Consider the following 25,051-nt stretch of genomic DNA (forward strand, 5'->3'; position numbering starts at 1 on the left):
CTACATCTGTATCTTTGGGGTAAATACCCAGCAGCCACTTTGGAGAACAGTGTGGAGATTCCTGAAGAAATTAAGAATAGAGCTTCCCTATTACCCTGCAATTGCATTGCACTCCTTATGAGTCTTGATGTAATTAATATATTTCCACTTTCTCCTTTATTACAGATTTATATGTCCAATTATAATAATAATAATATTCTTATTAAGTACTCACTTTTATACCTTTTAATTATATACTTTTGTCCAATTATATTATATATTTTACTAATTATAATATATATCCAATCATATATTTTTTCATATATAACAGAATTATAATATATGTAATATAACATTATAATATATATTTTTACTAAATACTCACTTTTATACCTTTCAGACTCCTTAAATTTTTATTTGCTCTTTCCTTGAATATCCCTTGACCCTAATTATTCCACTTACAAGGGTATGAAGCAAACTTTTCTTGCTAAACCATGGTTTTTTAGCAACTCCTTACTGTGTATATATGTCTTAATACACGATCTTGCTGCTGAAAATAATTGAAAAGCTGAGACCCCGTCAGTAAAGTGTTTTCAAAAGAACATTTCTGCTGACAGCAGTCAACATTAATGACACAGCAGTATCTATTTAAAATGCATTTTGAGTATCTGTCATTCAAGCAATCTTATCTTTTATCTCCGTATATATTTAATATTTAAGAAATCATAGGACGGGGCGCCTGGGTGGCTCAGTGGGTTAAGCCGCTGCCTTCAGCTCGGGTCATGATCTCGGGGTCCTGGGATCGAGTCCCACATTGGGCTCTCTGCTCAGCGGAGAGCCTGCTTCCCTTCCTCTCTCTCTGCCTGCCTCTCTTGTGATTTCTCTCTGTCAAATAAATAAATCTTAAAAAAAAAAAAGAAAAAAAAGAAATCATGGGAGACATTAGTTTCATTTTTCATACATTGCAAATATCTTAGTTAAGAAAATTAAAGAGCAACACATATGTGAGATTGAAACACAAATTCCTAATTAATCATATCTTGCATTAAAATAGCACAGTAAACGGAAGGCAGCCTTGGTAAATATGAGTCTAGCTGTTATATTGAAGAATAAATGGCACTACACTGAGGAAAAGCATTGGGGTTGAAACCATATTTATAGTAATAACATTGGTCATAGCATGAAAAATATTTCACAAAACATTTGGAATCCCAGCATAAATTTTTGAGAGCATCAGGGTAATCTATCTTTGCATCTTGATTCCTCCAGGAATAAATTAAATTTCTACTATGCCAGTAACCATCAAATGTGAACCATTCGGCAGTATATATCATGACATACTAGTTAGAGCCTTCTACATCTCCGCAATTATCCCTTGCCCTTAATGTTTTTAGTATGTGACTCACTGGGTACTGTTGAAATTGTTTTTTTCTTATGCCTTCTGGGAAGGAAGCAGCAGCTTCAAAGACAAAATTTTAACATAGAAAAATGTATTTTCAAAAATATGCAGCCTAAAGCAAATATCAGATGTTGTGTATTTGTGTCTACGCTGAGTCAAAAGAGAACACAGTTTGACCACTCTGATAAACTGATTAATAAAAAATAAAACCAGTAATGAGCATGAACTCTTAGTGTTAAAAAAGAATAGATGACTCATAGATTTTTGCAGTGGTAACATTTAAAAACACATAGGAACAGATTGGCTTTGGATTAAATCATCTACACTAAGCAGAGACATGTCACCACCAGAACTGGGCCAGGGACGTTATGACCATAATCAAAGATGAGAGAGAGATTTAAATATCAAGGAAGAAGTCAGATATACCACTCTAGTGTCAGTGGAAGGCTCAGGATGGATATGATGATTTAGGAGCCATCAGCACATAGATTGTATAGCCAAGGGACTAGAGGAGGAGACTAGATAGGAAAGAAGCCAAGAGACTAGAGGAGATAACTAGATAGGAAAGGATAGCAGGTAGAGGATCAAGACCCAGAGAAATTGATTGGAGAGTAGCCAGTGAGTCAGAGGAAAATCAGATTATTGTAATTGTATGGGAGTCTGGGGGAGATAATGTTTCAAAAAAGATGGAGTGGTTAGATATTCAGATGCTGCTGAGAGGTCAAGGAAGACGAGGATAGAGATGTGACAATTGGATTTATCACTGAGGTTATTGGTAACATTTATTCATACAGTATAGTTTTCCTGAGCTTATATCATGTTCCTGACATTGAGTGTGCACACAGTAAATGCTCATTAAATATTTGTGGAAAGAAAGGAAGAAGAAAAGGAAGGGAAGGAAGGAACCAAGAAAGGAAGGAGAGAAGGAGGGAGGAAGGAGAAAAAGGAGGAAGGGAAGACTGGATAGATAACCTAATAATGATAAATTGCATTTTTCCTGCCTGGACAAAAACTGATACTTGCTTTTTGTCAGACGTTGTTTAGGGAATGAAATCAAAATCCAGGAAAAAGTGAAAGTCTGCAGACTTGATTGTAAAATACCTCCTCCATTGACCACTATGACCAGGAGTTATTTCATTCATTTATCCATTTTTATACAGAGATGCCTCCTTGGCAGCAAGCCCAGCCTTACATGCCTAGAGCGAGCTTAGCCATGGACCTTTTTCATGCTTTCTCTTAAACTCTGTTCAGGGGGCTATGATTTCAGATTGGCCATTTATTTTAAAGAAATTAAGAAACAGAGACTGAGCAGCTGCTTTGGTGCTTAAGACAAGGTGCCTTCAAAATCCTAATTGGTACCTGGCTGGTAAAGAGCAAGATGACTTTGTCTACTTACACAGTTGCGGGTCATTTGGTCATTGCCATACAAAACTGCAAGAGTGCAGACATCTGTTGGTACATTAGTTATTAAATTCTCATCATTCTTTAATGTAATTCTATTTTTATTTAGTGTTTCTTCAGCACATGTGTATGTCATCAGTTAATCTGGCCTGGTTGTGGTGTGCCCTGCCCCCACTCCTTCTGAGGAATAGTTTACTTTGCACCTGCCGATGCAATGAATAGAAAAATTTCGGATACCAGCAAATTCGCCTTCCACTGACATCGTCCTTTTTTGGTTTTGTTTTCATTTTTTAGCCTATTGGGACAGTACAACTTCTACTTACAGAACCCTGTGAGACTCTGTATAAGCTATGGATATTTTCCTCCGTAGGAAAAAGGCAGGTACATCCCAAATTGTATAGTTTGGGGAGTTTATCCACCCCATTTATGGACAGATCAGCCTAGAAAATTCTGAAGGTGTGGAGAAGATAATCTGGCATCAGAATCAGGATGAACTTGAGGAGACTGTTGAAAATAAGGCTGCCTTGGCCGTACTGAATCAGAATTTCTACATTTGGTAAAGGTTTGAAAATTTCATAATAGTGCATTCTGAGGGTGCAGGAATGGCTCAGTCTGAAGTGTCTGCCTTCCGCTCAGGTCATGGTCCTTGGGTCCTGGAATTGAGCCCCAAGTTGGACTCCTCGCTTCATTGGGAGTTTGCTTCTCCCTCTGTGCACACTCTCTCTCTCTGTCTCTCTTTCTGCTTTTCAGGAAAATAAGTAAAATCTTTAAAAAAAAATGCTGCCGGGGCGCCTGGGTAGCTCAGTGGGTTAAAGCCTCTGCCTTCGGCTCAGGTCATGATCCCAGGGTCCTGGGATCTAGCCCCGCGTCGGGCTCTCTGCTCAAGTGGGGAGCCTGCTTCCTCCTCTCTCTCTCTGCCTGCTCTCTGCCTACTTGTGATCTCTCTCTGTCAAATAAATAAATAAAATCTTTAAAAAAAAAAATGCTGCCATCTGAGTAACAGAGGGGCTCATGGATTCTGGATTAAGTGGTCTTAATTACCTGCACCCTCTCTAAGTAGACCTGTTCTAAACAGTAGAAATGCTATGTCACTTCATTCCTTTTCCTCACCTCTTCACTGGTCCTCCATCACCACCCACCAGGCTACAAACACACAAGTGCATGTGCGCGCACACACACACACACACACACACACACACACACACACACACACAGTGCTGCCTTGATCACAGATGGCCTCAAGCTCTCTGTTCTCCATGGAGTATTGGGCCCTGGTTGAAGCACTGAAAATGTAATCATCTCTCCAATCTTGCTTCTTTCCCTCCTAATTAATATTAGAAAAATGATCACTGCTTTGGCTATCCTTCGTTTCTGAGTGACTTGAGAAGGTGCATAGGAGTTACTTCAGGATCTTTGTTCTGAATCTGCAGGACAGTCTGAACCTAATGCAGAAAATGACCTCAGAATGTGAACTTTCCACCACAAAGCCTCTAATCTTTGCCACAGTTCTCTTAGTAACTGATACAAATTTTTAGACCCTCTTCTGTTTTTCTTTCCTTTTCTTGCCCCCCCTTCCCAGTCTTAAGCAATTGCTTAATATTTACTTTCTCCTTATATGCAGTTAAGGATGATGGTGTTCTAAAAATTAATCCAGAAGTCCTTTGTTTTGAAATTGGAGCACATCGTGTCATGGTAATCAGACATAAATGGTGGTGGTGCCATCCCAGCCTTAAAGGCCTTTTTGACCCGACACAGTGGGAGTAACATTATTTCTGGATGGGAAACATCCTGTTCCCTGGGAACAGGGAAGCATGTGCTGTAGACACCATCACCATATCTGCATTTTCCTTGACTCATCCCCATTTTCCTAACATTGTCCTTAGAAACCTTCAGAATGTGTCCTCTTGTCTTTCTGACTGTCTCTTATACCCACCCAAAAGTGGTAGAAAGAAAATCAGTCAGCCCAAGTTTTGGTTATAGAGAAGATAATCTTAAATTTTCCTTTCCTAAAACAGAGCCTTTCCTAGCAAAGTTCAGGAGGAGATAGACTCAGATCTCTCCTCTCTGGTCCCATCAACCCTGCCCTTGCATTACCTCTACTTTAGGAGGTAATGGTAAAAGTGTCTGGCCATTAATAAGGGACTTTTTATAATTTAATGTCAGCAAATCAAGATGCTGCACCTGAGAGAAGGAAACAATTTAGCTTTAAAAAATATATACTGGAATATTACAGCTCCATCAGAAAGGATGAATGCCCAACTTTTGTATCAACATGAATGGGACTGGAGGAGATTATGCTGAGAGAAATAAATCAAGCAGAGAGAGTCAATTATCATATGGTTTCACTTACTTGTGGAGCATAAGGAATAACACAGAGGACATTGGGAAATGGAGAGGAGAAGGGAGTTGGGGGAAATCAGAGGGGGAGATGAACCATGAGAGACTGTGGACTCTGAGAAACAAACGGAGGGTTTTGGAGGGAGGGAGGTGAGAGGTTGGGTGAACCTGGTGGTGGGTGGTAAGGAGGGCGCGTATTGCATGGAGCACTGGGTGTGGTGCATAAACAATGAATTTTGGAATGAAAGAAATAAAATGAAAAATAAAATAAAATACCGTATTTTATGTATCAAGAGGAATTACCTGAACTAGTAAAGAAACAGGTAGAGCAGTGTAATGTTCACCCACACAGAAAGAGAAGCCCTGAGCGAATAAGAAAAAATTAACTGTGAGTTAGCCTGGGGACAGCTCATTTGAAAAGCCCATCAGCCATTTAGTTCCACACAAAGGTTTTGAGGCTTGGACAGCAGAAGAAAATGATTTGACCTAAAGAGGGGCCAAGTAGAAACATTGAGAATCCAAAGCAAATAGCAAAGAAAAATGAAAAGGGATTAATGAACCTATTCTAAAGAGCAACTAATTACAAGCTTGGATAGCTGAGACCAGAAGCTATGAAAGTGTCTGAGGTGACTAGCATAAGGGAGAAAGATAAAGAAGCAAATCATCGTTGGGAATTATAAGGCAATTACCCAGTACTTAGGAGTTTCAGCGCTTTAAATTCTTTTTCTAGTTTTAGCATAAAATTAAATCAGAAGTCAAGACTATGGAAAAACCTTAGAGATCATGCTATCATATATGCGTTAAGAAGTAATCGATTGTGCACCCTTGTTTAAGTTCGTTGATAGGCATGTGTTTGCCCAACACAAAAGATTGTGTAACTCCTTCCTTCTCTCTTTAATTTTAAAGGTTTCATGCCCGCCGCAGAGCTTTGCTATGAACTCTGAATTTGAAATAAGCATTGCAAACTGAAAATGTCAGAAATCAATCTCATCTTCACCCCCAAATTTACTCCTCCTACAGTGTTTCCCTTTTGGTTAATGGTAACGCTCTTCATCCAATAGTATTTTCCCAGAACTATGGAGTCATCTCTGAACTCTCTATTTTCTATCCATCCAGAAGTTCTGATGGTTCTTTCTTTAAAATATACCCACATCTGCCTTCCCTGTGTCTATCCTCATCTCAGTTGCCATTTTTAATTTCCTGGAAGATTGCTATAGTCTCCCAACCGGTCTGTTGTGTCTACCACTGACTCCTTCCACCTGTTCTCAACCCAGCAGCAAGAGGGATCCCCTTGAATATATGTGAGATCATGTCGTACCTCTGTTCTAAACTTCCAATAACTTCATATCTCACCCGAAATATAAGATGAAAAAAACAAATCACAATAGCCTCTAAAGTCCTGGAGATTTTGTCTCAGGTTCTCTGATCTCATGAGCTATTACACTTGTCCCTGCTCCAGCGTTCTGCCCCTTTTCTGTTTGTCACACATGCCACGGCCACTCCCACGTCAGGTCGTTTCCACCTGGGTGTCCTCTACCTGGGACTCTTTTTGCCCAGATTATCTGCATGGCTCCTTTTCTTACCTTTTTCAATTCTTTACTCACTTAAATCTTCCTGGAGCACCTGGAAGCACTAAATAAAATTACAGTTCTGTGCCTCCCCACTACCACCACCATGTTTAGTTTTTATTTTTCTCCATAGAACCTATCTCTGTATAACCTAATATATATTTTTCTTATTTATTTTGTTCATTGTCTGTCTCATCTATCTAGAACATAAGCTTTGTGGGAACAGGGATTTTTTTTTCTCCCTTCTTTCTTTCATTGTTGAATCCCCAAGACCTAGGGCAATAAGTGGCCTACAGCAGGTCTTCAAAAATATATTTAATGCAGTATGTCTCCCATTTGTGACTACATTACCCTACACAGAACCGGAGCCATAGCTTTACTTGTTGTACCTCATAGTGCCAGACATTAAGATAAGATCCTCTATGGGACTTGCCCTACATATCATAGGAAAGAATTGCCCTACATATCTTTTTATTTAAGAAATATCAGCTTGCATAGGAGTCTCCCTGTCGCCAGACTGTTCTAGTCCCTCTGTTAGATGAGGTCAAGGCCAGCGCCAAGACCTGAGACATGTGAATGACTGGGTGAAAGACAGATAAACTGAGGGATTCTCAGACTCTCTCCTGGTAGTTCCTATTCTCTGATCCAGCACCTCGGGTGCAGCAATGCCATTTTTATCCCTTCTGTCCCTCTGCAAGAAGCACAGAAGAAGCTCGAACTTGTTCATGTTTGTGTGGGACCCACGGATCCCACCTGAAAAAGAATCTGGTCCCCAGCGACTTCTTGGAAAGAAAGAGATGGATTTGTGAGCCCCAGAGGGATGGAGGAGTATCCGATGTGCTTCCGTCAAAGGTCTAATCATACAATAAAGACAAGAAGTCAAGGGTGTGAAGCTGGATCCAGAATCATATGAGGCGGTGGAAAGAATCAGAGGGTGAAAAGAGGTTTTAGCCAGATAAATGGAAATGGAAGAAGATAGGTGGGTGAGGACAAGTCCCAAAGAATCCAACAACTGTGAGGATAAGACTCTGTTCTCTAATTTTATCAAATTCACGTAGATACGATCATTTAGTGATTAAGACTGAGGCTTCATAAGATACTCTTTTATCCCCCTTCTATCTCAAAATACTTTCATAAGTGACTCCTCAGTAAGTTGTCAGACTGTAAGATATACAAGTACAGATTTCCTGACTACTCTTCAGAATAACTGATTTAGGACAATGTCTAAAAACTGTTTTTAGAGATCCTTTAGATAATTCTTATGGATATGAAGTCATAGGAGTGTCTTTAGTCATCAAAGCTTCAGATATGACTAAGGAAAAGAAAAAGAAAATGGTGAATGCAAAAAAGTCCTGGAAATTCTCTTATGGCTGTTCAGTTTCCAAAACTGGAAAACTAATGGATGTTAGCTATGAAGAGTGGGAAGTGAAGACTTTTTTAGACAAATACATTGGGGCAAAAATTGGTTAAATACCATGACTGTTGGGGCACCTGGGTGGCTCAGTGGGTTAAAGCCTCTGCCTTCGGCTCAGGTCATGATCCTGGGGTCCTGGTATGGAGCCCCGCATCGGGCTCTCTGCTTGGCAGGGAGCCTGCTTCCCTTCCTCTCTCTCTCTCTGCCTGCCTCTCTGCCTACCTGTGATCTCTGTCTGTCAAATAAATAAATAAAATCTTAAAAAAAAAAATACCATGACTGTTGGGCTTCTCAGAGCCACTTAGGACTTGCACTAATTGTGATATACCATAAAGGGAATAAAATAGGTAACACTTCACCCTGTGAAGGATTTACAAGATAGATTTTTATTACAATTGTAAATACATGTAAGAATGCTTCAAACATTTTGCACTGTTTAACATTGAAAAAAAACTAAAACATACATTCAAGACTTAATCCCTTACTCTTTGTTTTTTGCACGCTGGTGAATTCTGTCTGATTGAATGTGTTATCATTACCGAATTTACTTACCCTTAAAAGGAGATCCAGAAGAGGGCAATGCTTGGATCAAAGGAATAATTTTCAAAAAGGTGCTATTTGGGGAAAACGTATGCCTAGCCTGGATGCAAGTTCATAGTATCGACCTTCCTGACAGTTTTCAGACTAATCATCTACTTCACCTACCCATAAATCCAGCTCTGCTCCTATCTCTCCAAAGTTTTGAAAAGAGTTAATTTTTTTAAAATTCCTCTTGTCTTTGATTAGCCATCACACCATTAGTATGCTCTCCAGAGAAGGAAGACTTTATACGCACATATTTGCCTCCTGGGTCAAAGCAGCAGATGTTTTCTGGTCCTATATGTACAAGTTGTTATTTTAGGTCTTTTCCTCTTAGCTTCCTTCTTGAAAGTTTGATGCAGAAGTTTTCTGTTTTCTTCTTTTAGAAGAAATATCCATATCTTTTCTGAGTTCTGTCTCTACCCATCTCTCTCTCCCTTTCTCTGTCTGTCCATCCACCTGAGTCTCCACCCCCACTTCCTTTCTCATGTCCCTCCCTCTTCCCCCCTCCCTCTTTGTCATCCATTTAGATAAACCATACCATCAAGTTCAATTTCAAAACTAAGATTTAGGAATAGGGCAGCCTTTGGTGAAACAGTGTAGTGGTCGAAGTGGTAGTAGAAAAATAGGGGCTTCGGTGTCAGACCAGATATGCCTTATCAGACCACTTGTAGGCTATTACCTCCTGCAAGTAACTTAAGAGCTACAGGAACCATAAGAGGGTGGTATCTACTTTGTGGGAGTATAGAGAAGATTATTAAAACAGCCTATATGGAAGTACCTGGATTTTCTCATTTATACTTCCTGTAGGGAACTTCTCATTCCTCATTACCCTCCTGCATCCCCCAACTTCCCCACATAGATTGCAGAGAACCTCTTCATGGTAGCCTTTGCTGGCCTTGTTCTTAAATTCAGAAACATGATGGTGAGTAAGTTTCCTCTACATCACCAACTCCAGAAGATTAGTAATGGCTGCCTGGAGGGTTGTACTGAGAAAGGTCATGAGTCAAGATAGAGCTCTGAGAACAAGAGTGTCATGACTGGTGGGTAATGTCTGTCTTTTGCATGAGAAGGAAGTTGCAGCATAGGAATTTGCCAATCCTACTTCAGCCCTTTTTCTTCTTTTTTCCTTTCCTTTCCCAGATTTTACTATGATGACCTCCCATCTTCTTGGGCTCTTACCGTAGCCTTCCAAAATAGCGTATTTTTACATAAGCTCATTCCCAGGAAGGTAGTTTGGGCTGATGGTACCTTGTATACTTCCCTGCAGGAACACTTACATATTTATAGGCTGGATCTGGATCTCATGGTGCAATGTCATGCTATGTCCTACAACGGTTTTCTCTAGTCACAGTACAGAACACTCATCCCCCGCTATAAGGTCTCTGCTGCGAGTATTCAACTCTGCCATTGCTGTGTGAATGCAGTCATAGATACTAAGTACATGAATGAGTGTGGCTGTGTTCCAATAAAACTTTATTTACAAAAAGATGCAATGAGCTAGATTTCACCCGTGCATCAGAGTTGCTGACCCCTGTGTGAACGCTACATTCTGTGCTCACTAAGTGGTTCTCATTCTGATTCTGGATGCTGAGACCTAAGAATTGACCCTGCTGCTGACATTATCAGAGAAATCTGAATAGGCCTTGTGTTCTGTGAGTTTCAATGAGCTGTAAGCAGGGATTGCTCCTTGCAGTGAGTTTGAAAACATTGCCCTGAGCTTCACATAATTGCCTGTTCCTGTGGTTCTCAAACTGGAGAGTACATCAGAATGATCTTACCAACACTCAGATGGTTGGCCCAGCATTCAGTGGGTCTGGAGTGGGGCTTGAGAATTTACACTAACAACTTTCCAAGGCATGTGGTTGTTGCTGGTCTGGGGACTGCACTTGGGGAGTAACTGGCCTAAGCCATCCGCTTTGCCTAGAAAATCTGAGGTGCTCAAGAATGAGCGACACTATTCAAGCAACAGTGAATGGAATTAGTTAATCCTCCAAACCCTGCTCATAGAAAATTTCTTGTATAATATTTCCGCTTGCTAAACTGTTGGGAATTGAGATGCCTATAGCAGACAGCCAAAAAGTATAATCTGAAATCGGCAGATGTGCTGGTTTGTGGTAAGAGCTACAGCTCCGAAGAGAGCAAGCCCTAGGCTTCCTATGCTTGCTGTCTTTCTCCAGGTCCATCCATCTGTGTTGGCCAATGCTAGCAACTTATTTCAGCTTCTATGGCAGAGGTTTAGGGAAATGAGTCTCTACCTGACTCTAACAAAAACCAAACAGATTTCCTCACATATTAATACATTCTAAATTTCCCATGTGGATTTGTTGCCATGAAAATATATAGGAGAGTCCATTGGCATATAGCTGCCTGTTTGACCACATTCCATTGTTTATTCATCCCTTATGCAAATAGTGGGTGTCCTGCTATGTGCGTGCTTGTGTGTGAGAGAGAGAGAGAGAGAGATAAGTGACCCTCTCGGAGGTCTCCTTGGGAGAGGAAAGGGAAAAAATGATATTTATTGAATAAGTGGAATTGGCAACCATCCTGTTTCCTCTGAAAATCTACTCACTAGCTATTCCTTGAATACTACCTTTTGAGCCGTGTTGTTTTGTCTAGGAAAAGCTGACCTTTATGCTATTAGCAATCATTTATACCTGAGTGAAACTAAAGAGAAGATGAAATGGGAGGGAAAACACAGTAAAGGGAGATGAAGGAAACAGAATAGGGAAGTGATGCCTAGGAACTGGTTTTTCTGCCTCTTGCCTGAGAATAACCCAAGGGGCAAGTATGCTAATACTAACAGGGGGGAGAATTTGCAAATGCTTTTCACACACGTGTAGCTTTATTCACATATACATTATAGTTACTGGAAATTTCTTTTAAAAATCTAAAAAATAGAAAACTTCATACTAATTAATAGGACAGATGCTCCAGCAAAGGGCTGGCCATGTAGTCACTGAAAGAAAGTTCACCCAAGAGAGTCAGTGCCTGGAGTGGAGGCAACCCAATGGCAGCTGATAAAACACTCTCCCCTGCTTGCCCAACCTTGGAGAGCTGTCTTTGGTTTATAGAAAAGTTATATGCTTTTACTTCTCTAATCCACACTGAAGGACTAGAAGACTGCTGCTCACCCAAGGTGACATCGTGAGTGGCAGATCGATGATCAGAACAGATATGGGCGCTAATGTTGCTATAGACTTTTGAGCCTGTGATTACTTAGGATGCTCTTATAATAATACATTTAAAGAAGAGAAAAGATGATTCACTTCAAGTATTTAATTTTATGAGTTGTTTGTTTTTATTTATTCTCATTTAATATACGAAAGAGTTCTAGCCACAAATACCTAAGGCACTCTTAGAAACCACATTTTTTTCTAGTGAAGAAAGAAAGCAAAATGACTAAGTCATTATAACCCTGGGATTCTGTATATTTCCGTAAGTAATTATTTAAGAGGAAATACTATATATCCATTTTATGATATAAAAGAAAATGTGTTAGCTTTGCACAGTGGCAGTATCGTAGCCAATGAGGTTTATCTGAGGCGCAATTATTGCTAATTGAAAAGAAAATGTGTTAAAATGGAATAATTCCGCTCACACAGTGGTCCAGCCCTAAGAGAATCTATTGGCCATGCTAGACATTTTTTCAAGTATCAGTTTCCAATAAAATATGGGAAGACCTTTAAATAAGTGGTTCTAGCTGACACCAATTCCATTTATTTAAAAAAAAAAATTAACACTTGCTCCAAGCTGCTATTCAATTCATTTTAGTTGACTCTATTAAACCTTCAAAAACTATATTATCCTTTGAATCTCAATTCATCTCCTTTCAAATCTATTTGGCTGATGTTAAAGGTGAAAACTGATATAGCTCAATGGAGCATGGATTCAGAAAAATTGAAAGTGGAGTGTGTATCATTTCCAACTTAGAAAGAAGCTAATAGAAGTTATTTTGCTGCAGTAGACTATTCACTTGATTCCTCTTTCCCATTGGAACGTTACTTGGATTGGAAACCCTCCAGCTATCAATAATAGCATCCATGATATGCATTGGACTAGAATCAATTATATTGTCATCACTAGAATAAAAACACAAGAATCCAGCTATGAAAAGAGCACATTCATATAAGAAAATCCACAGTCTAAAGGGAACATAACTTTCAGTGTCAACTTTAACTTGTGAAGATGGAGAGCAAAGTATTCTCTAAACATTGAGAAGACAATTTCCTGTTATCACCAAAGCTTTGTGCATGTTCTTTCTATGCTTATCAAATCTTATGTCTGTGATGAATATTAATGCTTGTAGCACTTTAAAACCAAAACACCTCTGGTGTCTAAATTAGCTGAGATATCCGTATTTAATATTTAGTGATTTTTTTTTTTGCAGAAGCATCTGTGACAGTTTTGTTACATATTTTGAGTCCATTCATATTTAACATTTCATCCTCCAAGTTCAGTGAGACTGTAAGTTGTGGTTTCAGGTTTCCTCTCACTATTTGTAAGAGCTCAGGCATTTTAATATTATGTATACACTGTCTTCTCTGAGTTGTAATTTAAGTTTTATCACAACACCACGGGATCTGCTAGTGTCTGCAGCTTGATTTCACCCCATGGTTTATGCCCTGAAGTGTCAGGCAAATAGACAATGCTGTGCCAAGCAGTTTTGGCCTATTAAAGCTCAGGGAGCAAAGCAAAGATAAAGTGATGGAAAGCTGATAGTTGATGATGATTTACAAGTGGACTTCGCAGCCCCCAGGACTTCAGGATCTGTCAATAAGACAGTAAAAAGAAGAAAAATCTCCACTTGTATAATTTTTGTATGACTTCAAAACACTTGGTGGAGATCAGGGGTTCTAAAAGAGATACTCCTTTTAAAGAAGAAAAAAATGAAAAAGCAAAGAGTAAGTGGTTGGCTGTAGAATAATGAGTAGCAGTTCTTCCTTGACTTATGTTGGGGTATGTCCCAATAAACCCATCATATGTTGAAAATATACTAAACCAAAAACGCATTTAATACAGCTAACCTACTGAACATCATAGTTTAGCCTCACCTATCTTTTAAGTGCTCAGAACACTTAACATAGCCCACAGTTGGGCAGAATCATCAAACACAAAGCCTACTTTATAGTAAAGTATTGGATATTTCATAGAATTTATTGAATACTGTAGTGAAAGTGAAAAACAGGACAGTTGTCTGGGTACAGAATGGTTGTAAGTGTATGGTTGTTGGTCCTCGTGATCGTGTGGCTGCCTGGAAGCTGTGGCTCACGGTCACTGCCCAGCATCAGGAGAGAGGATCCTATGGCATATCACTAGCCTGCGAAAAGATCAAAATTCAAAATTCAAGGTATGGTCTCTACTCAATGCTATTGCTTTCACACCATCATAAAGTCAAAACATGAAGTCAAACCATCATAAGTCAGGGACCATTTATATTAGCAGTGTCACCTATGACAGGTAATAGTGCATGAGTGAGACCTTCAAGTCACCAGCTATTCGGGCTGGAGTTTCCTTGTCTCCAAAATGGGGATGCTACTGAAACTTACCTCATAGAGCTCTTGTAAGGATGTGTTGAAATGCCCAACAGAGCACTTGATTCCTTAGACAGTTCTGAAGCCATTCTTTTTATTGCTCCTATTCTTTTATTTTCCCCAGTAAATCATATTATTTATGGGACATTTAATATGTTTCAGCTTTATGCCAAGCTTTACATTCATCATCACATATAATCCACAAAAAAAAAAAAAAAGTCCTATGAGGTAGGTACCTACTTCTTTTATTTCCACTTAACAGAGAGATGCTGGGGTTCAGAGAGGTGCTTGGAAGCTAGCAATGGGGGCACCTGGTTAGCTAAGTTGGTTAAACATCTGACTCTTGGTTTTGGCTCAGGTCATGATCTCAAGGTTCTGAGATCAAGCCCTACCTCGTCTCCCTGCTCAGCACAGAGTCAGTCTGCTTGTCCCTCTCTCTCTGCTCCTCCCCTGGCTCTCTCACTCTCTCTCTCACAAATAAATAAAACCTTCAAAAATAAAGAAGTTAGCAATGGATTGGAAATCTGGACACAAATCTGTTAACCCAAAGGTTCCTGAAGCATCTGACTTTAGGAAACTAGAAGGCATAAATTAATTCCCTACAAGTCGTGGTAGTGGCTTGGGCTGCAGAGTGAAAAATCTTTTAGAAATTTGGCCAGTTACAAATCAGAACATTTTTCATAAGCCCCATTTCAATGAGTTAGTTATATTCAAAGTTTTCTGTTCCTATTCATATTTTACTCAAAGTCCCCATCCTTTACAAAGGTTGTCTCTAATTATATCTAAATACACAGCACAGTAGGAAAATATTATCAGAAGATAACAGAAGGAATCTTTCATGTTTAAATCAGAAATGTATATTCTACAACTCCATCTCCATCTTTCCAAAATAACATTTGCATTTATACGACCCTGAAATTTTAAAGGATCCTTAGGACTTTGTAAATGCTACCTCAATCACATCAGAACTCGGGAGATTTGGAAGGTGGATATTATGGTACTAATTTTAAAGGAAAGATAAGCAAGATGAGGCCAGAACCAATATTTTAACACATACTTTTGTAGGGAATTGCAAGGAAAGATTGAAAATGTGATTCTTGAGTTTTTAATGGTTGAATAGAGTGCGTGGAGCCCAAGCTACTGACACCGAGTTCAGAAACGAAGACTGTGCTTGTTTTTGTTTTTTATAACAGCACAGAGAGCATTGAGCAATTGTCTACATCAAGCCATCAGTCAGGAAGCACTTATGGTGAGTCTTTGGTGTGCAGAGCAGATCCTAAATATTCTTGAGCTTTAATTTCCTCATCTGTGATATAGAAATAATAAAAACATCTGCCTCACTGGATTGTTGTAAGGATTAAGTGGAAGAATGCATGTGAAAGCATTTTGTAAACTCTAAAATATTATACGAATGTCAGCTATTTTATTAAATTCAGGCAATTAAACCTTTATTGAGCATAATCCACTTGGTGATAGCAATCCTAAGAGTAAAATGTAGGTTATTTTTCCCTTAAGGATATAGCTATCTAATAGAGAAGATAGGCATCTTATCTAAACAATTAAAATTTGGTGTGAAAACTGCTACCATGGATATAGAGACAAAACGCTCTGGTGCTGTAGAAATAAGGGTTACAATTAATTCAGGGTAAAGAGGTTGTTTTCTGGAAAAGGTTCAGGTAAGAGTGGTATAATGAGCTTTCTCTGGAAGCTGTGATGGGGGTTTATGGAGAAAACCCTCCAGGAAAGAGATTGTAGGTGGAAGGGACTATGTAGGGCATCAGTACAAAAGCACAACAAACTAGTCTCCATGACTGGACTGTGGAAGACACATGAGGAATTAGTAGGAGATGAGTTTAAAAGACAGGTTTGAAGGCTGTATGTGAAGACTTCAATCCTGAAGAGTCAGCACTTTATCTCTAATACTGGGAGATACTTTGGAAAAATATTTTCAGCCAAAAAGTGTGATACATAGGTTCTTTTTTTCCCTTTTTTCTTTTCTCTTTTATTTCTGTCTTTCTTTCTTTCTTTCTTTTTTTAAGACAGGAAAGAGTAAAGGTGATCTCATTCTGCTCTTAAGATGTTTGTCTTTGGACTGAGGAGGTCATATCGATATATACACAGCCATGTTGGCTCCTTAACCCTCACTATCAGGAGCAGAACCTAGGCTGAGACTAAAGCAGGAGCTTCATCCAGGATAGTTCAGACTTATTCAGGAGTTATGGAAGCCAATACAAGTCATCTGCAGATCTAAGATCTAAGGCAGAAGATCTAAATAAACATCTTAATAAGAGCGAACTAGACCTGGAATCCTCCTTATCTTTTAGAGTAAATATAACTAACTCAGTGTTTGACCTAATGACTTATCACATATGGTCCAGAAGTATTCCTGGACCAGAGTCTCACTGAGATTGTCCCTGAACAAGGATCATGTCTCATACTGATTATATTATAGAACAGAGCTCTATATCAGATTTGGCATATCATTTATATTACATGAATGATAATAAAATTCCTACAGTAATGAGATGCTACTCATTAGGTTACCAGGGTTTCACTGAAGATGCATGGGGTTGTCTGAATCACAGAGAGGTTAAAACTACTTTCTCAGAACCTCCCTCTCCTGTGGTTCCATGTCAATATCTGCCAATGAAAGGAATTTGTGAGAGCTTTGGAAGGAAGAAGAGAAAGAGGGGTCCATTTTCTCTAGAGGCAGTTGCAGTTAGATACAGGGCAGGTCTAGAGTTTGAAGCAACTTCGGGGTGAGCATCTTGATATCTGCATTTGACTGCAGATTGAAATAGTTGGTGGGTATCTTCAGAGATTTGGGGGGCTCGTAGCAGCTTCTAGGTGACCTACTGAGAACCACAGGCTTTGTTGCTGCAGGCTGAGATTTTGGGTGACAGTCAAGTTTGCTCTGTGAGTCCTTCCAATGATTATGTAAGCCTCTGCTTCCCTATGTTAAAACCTGGGAGTGAGGAGCATTCTATTATAAATAGAATGCATAGAATGAATTGAATTCTTCTCAATAAACTCACTGTACAGGGTGTGGCCCGTCACCTTACATAATACTTGGCTACTGGGAAACCATCTGCCAACATGTGTCAGTGATGATATAAATCAAAGAAATTCTACTTCTAGGAATTGATCTCAATTTATAATGGGAAATGTGTGTAAAGATGTATGTGCAAAGTTATTTCCTCCACATTAAGAAATACTCATTGTGGGGCACCTGGTTGGCTCAGTCAGCTAAGTATCCAACTCTTGATTTCAACTCAGGTCATGATCTCAGGGTCCTGGGATCCAGCCCCGAGTGGGTTCTGAGTTCAGAGAAGAATTTGCTTGTCCTTCTGCCTCCCCCTGCTTTCCTCCCCCCACAAATATACAAATGGATAAATAAAATCTTAAAAAAAAAAAAAAGGAATATTCTTTGGGTCCAGTGCTGTGATAGTCTCTGGAGACAAAGAGATGAATAGACTCGTTTGCTGCCCTCATGGAACTCAAAGACCAGTCAGATGTAATTTACTCCTCTTCAGGGCTAATCAGTCATTTAACTTTGGAGCCCAACTGTCAAACCTCCAACTACCTTATCCAATCTTACATCTCACTTTTTTACAGTCCTCCTCACTCCCTGTCCAATTCTAGTCCTTTCATTCACTCTCCTGATGTCTGCTTCAATAGTCTCCCTCATCATGGTCCCTAATATCCTCTCTGCCCCACACCCACCTGAAGCACCTATGTATCAACAAAATCATCTTCTGCCTCAAGAGGTCCACAAAGTCTTAGGTGATGATCATAGTTTATATTCACATCCCTTTTTGTCTGGTATTTTACTGTATCTTTATTCAACATCACTTAATTGTTCTCAGGTTGGTTTGTGTCTGCTTTGTCTTAACTGGATTATAGACTACTCTGTGGAAGAGCCATGATTTACATAAGACTCTGAAAACACTGGAGAATACCAAAGATATATTTTTTAAATTCTATCTTTACTCTTAAAAATAACATTTAAAATGTTGGGGTACGTGTAAACTTTCCAAAAAGTTGGAAAGATAGTACAGAAATGTCCCATGTGCTCCTCAAGCACTTTTTGTCCCCTAATGTTAGTATCTTATTTTACCATGGCAAAACTAAGATCAAATATTGGTTCATTACTATTAGCTAAACTCTGGCCTGTCTTCTACCAGTTTTTTTCATTAACGTTCTTTTCTGTTCCACCATCAAATCCAGAATTATGTTTTTGCTTTTCATGGTTTGAAAACAAGAATATACCTATGCCTTGGATCCTCTTGATGACCACATTATAATAAAGTATTGTTGCTTGGTTTTGATGACCATGTTTGAAATTACAGTAATGCCAAGTAATAATTTTATTGCCCCGCACTAATGAATAAAGGACAGAAAGTTAATGGATAGGAAAATAAAGCATTAAACAAAGTAAATGATGTCACTGCCTCAGCGATGGTTGCAAAGAATTTTAAATAGTGAAAAGCAGTCAGGAAATGTATTTATTAATCATACAAATTTTTATCAAGCACTTACCATGTGCAGGCATCTTACATCAAGGATAGAACAATTAACAAAATAGACAAGGCATCTCTCTCTCCTTCCCCCTTTCTCTCTTATTCTCAGTATCTCTATTTCACCCTGAGCTTTCATTACAGAAACATAAAAGTATGTGCATGTCAAAAAAGAAAAAAAAATTTCTTAGCAATGACTTCCGTACTTTAGTTACAAATGGTAGTTTTGCTTTCAAAAAAGCATTATCATTGATTATATTTTGTTTTGTTAATTTGAAATTTATTGGATTTTCAGTCTTATTTCCATTTAATTTTTAAATGTATTTTTCTTTTATAGTTGTATAAGGACTTTAAGCATTAATAATTCCATCTGGCCAAGTAATAGTATAAATTGATATAATTGAAGTTAACTCAGATTGCATGAAAATTTTTTCATTAAGTCCTGAATTTGAAAAACATTATTTAATACATTATCTATATATCTTGTGGCATAATTAGGAATTGGGCATACTGTATGCACAATAAAATCTTTTAAATTGCTAACAATAACGGGAAATTAGTATATTTCAAAAGCTACTATTTAGAGAGTTTCTGCTTTGCTTAGTGGTTGATGGACGTTTGAATGACATGACAAGACAGGATTGCTTTGTCAGAATTCCCACTTGGCCATGCAAATGGACAGACCATTCTAGGCATAATTTCATGAAATCACCATAGTCTAGGGTCTCACTTTCTATTTTGCAGGCCCAGGAATCTGATTCGTAGGGGTTCTCTCTCTCCAACATATGTAGAATAGCCTCTCATCATAACACCCTATAGTTGATTTATAATCTTAAATTTGCTTTGGAGCACCTGGAACCAGATCCCAAAGAGTTTGTTTAGGATTCAAATGTCCAGTGATACCAGGCTTAGGAAGTCCAACTCACATTTCAATGATGAACACACATCTACCGGCAGAACCAGAAGGATGAAGCTTTGCTGAGGGTTCCCCTTCTTCTAGGGACAGTTTGGAAGGGCTGTTTGCCTCTACGACAGTCATTTTTCTGTTTCTGTCATCAATAAACCTCCCTTCCCCTCCCCTCACCTCAATGGACTGACATACTTTGTCATTAAATATGTTCATCCATTCCGGAAACTTCATTAGAGCCTATAAGCCATTCTTTAAAGTTCCTTCATAGAACTAATAAGCATTTATTGAGTTCCTTCTATGAAGCGGAGACTGGACTCGATGTGCAGTAGATATGGCTCCTACCCTCTCGGAGTTTATGCCCTCCTGGAAGATACAAACATGTGCTCAGGCAGTCACCTACAATACGATGTGTGCTGTGATGGAAGTGGAGGATGCAGTGAGAGAAGCTAGGAGAAGCACATAATGATAGGCTTGAATTGGACTCATCTCCCTATATGAGGTTACACCTGAACAGAAAAGTAAGAGTTGTATAGTAACCAGTTGGGAGTGGGAGTGAGGAAGTGTGTGCACACACACACACACTCACGCACGCACACATGATAGAGAGCGGAGAAGAAGAAGGAACCGCATGTACAAAGTCTCATGCGCAAGTGGCATTTTGTAAACTGAAAGCAAGTAATTTCACATAGTGTTGTTCTGACCCCTTGTGTGTTGATTTCATAGTTTACTTCTCCATCTTTAAGAAGGGAACATTTCTTTTGTTGCATGTTTACAATTAATGTAGGAATGAAGCCTTAGCTTTTTGAGTGGGTTCTTGTTTTAGAAATGTCACAGCTCACACCAAGCAGCTGTCACCCTTACTAACCCAAATCCTCTACCAAGCAAACAGCCTTTGGAATAGCTTAACAGAAACATGGTATGTGCATTTTTTAATTGTTCTGTTCGCCTACAAAAAGCTAGCTGTGGTAAGCCCTTGATTAGTCCATCCACACTGATATCTAGCAAGTGCTTATTTTATTGTCTTTAAACAAAAAGAGCTCAACTTTTTATAGTATAGATTTCTTCAATTTGGATATAATTTCCCTTAGCTTGGTAGACTGCAAAGCTTTAATAAAATCTTTAAGCACAGTTTGCAGAAACCAGCTACTTCTCATACTATATTTTAGCCATTGAAAAAGTAGGTGGATAGAGAAGTTAAGATTTTCTGGCTTCAAATGAATAATTTAAATTACCAGTGGCTAAACAAGATAAAACATTCCAGGCACAGTAGAGAGCAGATTCTTAATATATACATACTAGACTAAATAAATAAATGAAAACTATTTCCTCGCTAATTATACACATGGTAAAACTAAACATTCTAATAACCATTCTGTAGTTAAAAGGCCCATGTGGTAGAATACTTGCATTGTATGGCATTTCTAGATTGGACTGGTGGTTCACGGGTTTTTTTCCAGAGAATACTCCGAAAGTTCAAGTGAGTGGTGGTCCTGTCCCCATTGTGACAGCCTCTTCCTTGGAAATACACCTTCTTTTTACCTGACAGTAGATGAATTGCTCATCTTACGGTCCTCTAGTTTCCATGTATAACCCAGAAAGCTGGTGATAAGCCTCAATAAAAAGAAGAGGGGTTTTGAATTTTTTTTTCTCCTGTTAAATCTAACTTCCCAATTTTCCACCCACTAGAACTCAGCTATTGGCTCCAGAGTATCAAGTCCTACAGTATAAGAGAAAATAGCAGATATGAATGCGTTTTAAGGGGAGCAATCTGCCCAGGCTTTTAGGACTGAAGGTGAAGAATGTGGGTTTCAGTAGAGGGTTATGAGATGCTTGATTATTTTCTACCTCTAATTCACTTATAAGCTCCAGTGATCATAAAGCATCTCATTTTTATGTATATAAAAAAGACACTTGAAATATTTGGACTGTCTTTAAAACCACAATCAAAGAGAGTACTTTGAGAGGCACCTGGGTGGCTCAGTCAGTTCAAGATCCCATTCTTGGTTTCAACTCAGGTCATGATGTTATGGGTCATGGGATCAAGCCCTGAGTCAGTCTCCATCCTCAGGGGGCACTCTGCTTGAAGGTTTTCTCCCTCTGCCCTTCCCCCCACTCTCTCCCTCTGTCTTTCTCTCTCAAATATATAAATAAATGGGTTTGTGTGGGGTTTTTTTTGGGGGGGGGTTGTTTTTTAAATAGAGAGAGAGTATTTTAACGAGGAAACTTCCTCTGCTGAATTAGAGCCTTCAGACTACACAACTTTAAAACAGGTGAGCACCCAGAGGCTGAATCTAATCACCACAGTTAAAGAGAAGAATTTCAAGTTTGTAAAGGTACACACTGGACTCCAGGACTGGGCATCTCCCCAAACCCCGCTTCTGCAGTTTGTGAATGCAGGTCAACAGTAGGCCAAAGGCAAAAGGCAGTGTTTCAGCCGGTATTCTTTTCCTTATCAATCAGTTGTAGGAGATGAAAAAGCAAGAGATTTCTGTCAAAGACTAAAAAATAAAAAAGGACTTGGAGCTAGAAGAAAGTGCTTCGGGGAAAAAAAAATTTAAGAAATTCATGCCTAAAGACAATGAACTGAAACCAGACCAGACATTCTCATCATTGTAACCACTTGGAACTCCTTTCTCATCCTTCCTTGAAAGTTTCTCTTCAAAGCTCCTTTTCCACATATAAATTTATGGGTTTGATTATGGATTTACATTTCCAGGATTAGTGTGTTTTGAATAAGGGAATATTCAACATGTAGGTTAAGATTACCCCAGTGCTGGGATGCCTGGGTGGCTCAGTGGGTTAAGCCTCTGCCTTTGGCTCAGGTCATGATCTCAGGGTCCTGGGATCGAGCACCACATTGGACTCTCTGCTCCGCAGGGAGCCTGCTTCCCCCTCTTCCTCTGCGTGCCTCTCTGCCTATTTGTGATCTCTCTCTCTCAAATAAATAAATAAAATCTTAAAAAAAAAAAAAAAAAGATTACCCCAGTGTTGTGGCTGGGTGGCTCAGCTGGTCAAGCATCTGCCTTCCATGATCCTGGAGTCCTGGGATCCAGCCCAGCATCGGGCTCCCTGCTCAGCGGGGATCCTGCTTCTCTCTCTGCCTTCTGCTCCCCCTGCTTGTGCTCTCTTTCTTGCTCTCTGACAAATAAATAAATAAAATCTTTTTTAAAAGTTTACCCCAGTTAAAGTGTTTAAAATGAGATAAGACCATTTCCTATTTTGTAGTATGGACTTGGTGAGATAAGGCAGGGAAAGTGCCTAGCACAGTACTTGGTGAATCCCCCATTCTGTCAGATAGAACAATACAGCTGATACCAAGGGAGTAGATGCTGTTTGAGCTGTATTTCAGCTTGTGAATTCTTCTCAGGAACCCGCGTTCAGTATCTTTGGTCACAATACAATGTAGAATTGGGAAGGGAGAAAAATGACAACAAATTATTCAGTAGGGAAAGCTCCATACATATTTAGGTAGATACGCAAAACATCCCATCCTGGATTTTAGGACTTCTGTCCATACCTATGAGCTCTTTACCTTTTCAGTATGACTAGGAGCCCCCCAAACCTCCCATTCTCTGTGATACCTGCAACAACCCTATTCTGCACTTTCATGGGGTTTTAGAGTAGGTGGAGGACTTTTCAGGATGGCCTCCACCCTGCAAACATAGCGCTAATGGAAACTGTTTGGGTAGCAAGGCGCAGGAGTTTTAAAACTAGATCTAATAAGGAATGTAGAGATTGTGAATGAAAGATGTCCTGAAACTCTGCTTCTTTCTGCATATTTGTTCTGTTCACTTCCTTGTCGACTTAGTGTTTGTTTCCTCATAGTTTCTGTCCCTACCCCCTCTCCAGTTTCAGGTTGTGCTTAATTTTGGATCACTGAGGTGATCATGGCCTAGCTCATAAGAATTGTCAACATAATATACCACAGCTAACATCAGTGCCTGAATCACCAAATATAAAATGGGGGGAAGATAAAGCTGTTGGGCCCACGTTACACTGAGTATCCAGAAGCTGTTGTGGGATGGGAGTAATGGCGCCCAGAGTCACCTGTAGTTAGCAGGAAAATGGCTCCCCAAAGAATTTCTTGTCCTAATGCCCAGAGACTCTGAATATGTTACCTCATATAGCAAAAGGGACTTCGCAGATGTCGTTAAAGTAAAGATCTTCAGATGTAACCACTACCCTGGATTGTCTAGATTGGATTTGTATAATCACAAGGGTGCTTATTAGGGGAAGAGGAAGGCAGAGAGTCAGCATCAGAGAAGGAGATGTGATGATGAAAACAGTTTGGAGAGATGCAGGGCTATGAGTCAAGGAATGCAGGAAGCTGCTCAAAGTTGGAAAAGTCAGGGAAACACAATCACCACTAACACCTTGGAACACAGCCCTGAGACCCATTTCAGACTTCTGATCCCCAGAACTGTAAGAGAATAAATTTGAGTTGTGTTAAACCCCTAAATTGGTGGTAATTTGTTATAGTAACAACAGGAAACTAATATGCCACCCCTTTCAGAAGCAGGGGCAGTTGCTAGAGATTGTTAATGCCAGTCACCCTCTATCGTCTCAGGACCTCAGAGAAATCAAAAGTCGTGCCTCAAAGTTTAGGGACTTCTTGCCTTACTTTCGTAGCATTTTTTCAGTCTCTGAGGAGGCTGAGGAACTAGGTTCTTCTATGTCAGTAGAAGCTGTCTTTGTTTCCTGAGAGTAATAGTAATAGCTACTTCATGTTTGTGGGTATTAATTTAGATGATACACCTATGGACAGTTACTTATAACAATGTCTGGCACAGAATAAATGCCAGTTATCTGAACAGTACCAATAAGAAGTGAAGTGTTGGGGCACCTGGGTGGCTCAGTGGGTTAAAGCCTCTGCCTTCGGCTCAGGTCATGATCCCAGGGTCTTGGGATCGAGCCCCACATCTGGCTCTCTGCTCAGCGGGGAGCCTGCTTCCTCCTCTCTCTCTGCCTGCCTCTCTGCCTACTTGTGATCTCTGTCAAATAAATAAATAAAATTAAAAAAAAAAGAAGTGAAGTGTTGATGGCAGTCACGAAGACAAATGACTAGACTGAATGAAGTCTGAAGGCTGTGTACTTGCTGCGCATTTTCCCTAGCTCGGCTATCTCTACACATGTCATTCATTCAGGCTTCATAGCAACATGGTGGGATGTATTATCTCCATCTTATAGATGAGAACTCAGTCCCAGAGAATGTCAATAACTTGCCCAGAAGCTAGGGAATGTCAAAGCTAGAATTCAAACGGGGGTCGTCTGGCTTTAATAGCAAGCTTCTTCTGAGGTCATTGCCAACAAACCACTAGTCCCAAGGCACTGCCCACACTTCTAGTGCGTGATATTTTAGAAAGTGGTAATGGGTATGAAAAAGCTGGGAAACACTGGAACATATAGGCACTGA

The 25,051-nt window shown here is 39.5% G+C and overlaps 1 protein-coding gene and 1 pseudogene across 1 annotated transcript in view; both read left to right on the forward strand.

The window, feature by feature from the left end:
* LINGO2 (leucine rich repeat and Ig domain containing 2) overlaps positions 1-25,051 on the forward strand; it is a 1,225,184-nt gene that overhangs the window by 990,330 nt on the left and 209,803 nt on the right. The window lies entirely within an intron of this gene.
* On the forward strand, positions 12,178-12,351 carry LOC123953630 (annotated as a pseudogene).

This window comes from Meles meles, chromosome 11 (genome assembly GCF_922984935.1).
Source record: "Meles meles chromosome 11, mMelMel3.1 paternal haplotype, whole genome shotgun sequence".
NCBI classification, from domain to species: Eukaryota; Metazoa; Chordata; class Mammalia; order Carnivora; family Mustelidae; genus Meles; species Meles meles.